General features: G+C 39.1%; 1 pseudogene; it reads right to left on the bottom strand.

Moving 5' to 3' along the window:
* Nucleotides 1–221: 221 nt before the first annotated feature.
* Nucleotides 222–289, bottom strand: LOC138848373 (U6 spliceosomal RNA; annotated as a pseudogene).
* Between the last annotated feature and the right edge of the window lie 2335 nt (nucleotides 290–2624).

Below are 2624 nucleotides of genomic sequence, written 5' to 3'. Positions count from 1 at the left end.
GATCTGAATAGACATTTCTCAGAAGAAATGTACATGGTCAAAACATGTGAATATGCCCGATGTCACTAGCCATTATGTAAATATAAATCAGAACACCATATCAGTCTCCAACACCTGTGGGAGAATACAACACTCAGGTGTTTGTGTGTGCAGCAAGTGGGTTTAGAGGACCCTGTTCACCTCTGGAGAGCAGAGCCTACAGGGAGGTAAAGAAACCTTACTGCGCAGGGGCATGCTAATCTTCTCTGTATCATTCCAATTTTAGTATATGTGCTGCCGAAGCGAGCACATGTGCTGCCGAAGCGAGAAAGAGATGAAAAGAATTTATCTCAGCTAGCCACTAATATTCAAGAAACAAGGTCTTCAGGAAAGCCAACTCAACTGACATTTTCATGTCATTGTTAAATAAAGGAAAAATTATCTAGGTTCAGCAATACGTAGTTTATAAGAGAAAGACTACAGAGTAATTTCCTTGGCATAGAAATAACTTTTTTTTTTTTTTTTTTTTTTTTTTTTTTTTTTTTTTTTTTTTTTTTTTTATCCATGAGGGCTTGCTATCACCACCACACACCCACATCCCATATACAAATGCCTGGCTTGAGTGGTAGCTTCTCTGCTTTGAGGCAAGTTTCTGCTAGTGTGCACCCTGGGAGGAGACGGAGGATGGCAGAAGTGCTTGGGTCCCTGCACCCAAATGGGACATCCAGAATGAATTCCCAGTTCCTGGTTTTGGCTTGGTCAAGCTTTGGCTATTGCAAGTGTCTGGGGAGTGAAGCAGTGGTTCCCTCTTCCTGTCACTCTGCCTTTCAAATCAATAACTGTTGTTGGTAATGACTAATAATGATATTCACTGATTGTCAAATTTTGAATCTATTAATTATAGACAATTTCTCTTTGTATTTTTAAACTTTCATAATGTTCTGTAGCCAATTTCATCACTAGAAATAAAAACTTTTCCTCAAAAAAAAAAAAAAAAGAAACCTTACTGCTTTCCTAATGTGCTTATTAAGTTCTTGACCAGCGCCTGTTAGTCTTGCCACAAACTTTCTAGTCTTACTACTTTCCTTCTTCTTCTTCTTCTCTGTGACTTATAAAATAGTATACATTCTATATACTGTGGATACTTTTGATTTATTTTATTCCTTCGGTCTCCTATGAAGTTCCTCCACAAAAGCACAGCCCTCAAAATATTCATTCATTTATGCAGTCTGCAGATTTCATGAGCTACTAAATTCCAAGTAGTATGTTAAAGGCAAGATCTGGGCCTAAGAGAAAAGTGGTCTAAATTCTGTGCCTAGAAGAGGATTTGGGACATAGTAGAACTTCAGTGAAGTGCTATGTGAATGACATGCACTCATTAAATGAGTAATCTAAAGCATACACTTCATTTAAGCAACACAGCAGCCCTACTCACCTCAGGTAGAGCAATTGAGAGGAATAATGTGAACAAAAATAAGACATCAATAAGTTGAATAATAACAGAGAAAAAACAAAATGAGATAGATGCCAACATTACTGAGCTATTTTTGAGGAATTAAATTGATAGAGGGGCTGGCATTGTGGCCAAGTGGGGAAAGCTGCAATCTGTGAGGCCAGCATAACATCTGAGTTCCACTTTGAGTTTAGGAATCTCCACTTCCAATTTAGCTCACTGCTAAACACCTGGGAAACCAGCAGAAGATGGACGAAGGACTCAGGTCCTTGCCACTCATGTGGGAGACTTGGATGAAGCTCCTGACTCCAGCATGCCCCAGGCTCAACTGTTGAAACTCTCTGGGGTGTGAGCCAGCAGATGAAAGCTATCTATGTCTTTCCCTCTCTCTCTAAATCCACCTTTCAAATAATAAAGATTTAATAAACAAATTAACTGATTTCAAAATACACAAAAACATGAACAATACTATATCATTTTTATGCCAAACTGATAAAAAATAACAAATGCTAGAGAGCACATGGGAAAAGAAAACCACCATATATGGTAGGTGAAAACACAAGTTAGTACAGATGTTATGCAGAACAGTATGGTCATTCCTTAAAAAGGATAAAAATTGGGGCTGGCGCTGTTGTGCAGTGAGTTAAAGCCCTGGCCTGAAGGGCCAGCATCCCATTTGGGTGCCAGTTCTAGTTCCAGCTGCTCTTCTTCCAATCCAGCTCTCTGCTATCTCCTGGGATAGCAGTAGAAGATGGCCCAAGTCCTTGGGCCCATGCACCCATGAGGGAGACCCAGAGGAAGCTCCTGTCTCCAGGTTTCAGAATGGCATAACTCTGGCCTTTGTAGTCATCTGTAGAGCGAACCAGCTAATGGAGGACCTCTCTGTGTCTCTACCTCTATTGTAACTCTTTCAAATAAATAACAAAAATTAAACTAAGATAAAAATTGACCTACCATGTGAGAGTTATCTTGCTCTTGGCTATATAGAATAAGGAAATTTTATTAGAAGGAAAGGAGGAGAGCATATCAAAGATACAGCAATTTTCCCATAACACAGCCACTATAACACAGTTCACTGCAGCCAGGATGTGAAACCAATCTAGCTGTCCATCAGTGAAAAACAATGGACAGGGCAACCTCTTTTAGATACAAAAAAAGAACAAAATATTATTAAATTAATTGAAATAAGCCA

This window comes from Oryctolagus cuniculus, unplaced genomic scaffold (assembly GCF_964237555.1).
Source record: "Oryctolagus cuniculus unplaced genomic scaffold, mOryCun1.1 SCAFFOLD_123, whole genome shotgun sequence".
Lineage (NCBI taxonomy): Eukaryota > Metazoa > Chordata > Mammalia > Lagomorpha > Leporidae > Oryctolagus > Oryctolagus cuniculus.
Note: the sequence above shows the minus strand (reverse complement) of the source record. Positions and strands in the feature narration are given on the sequence as shown.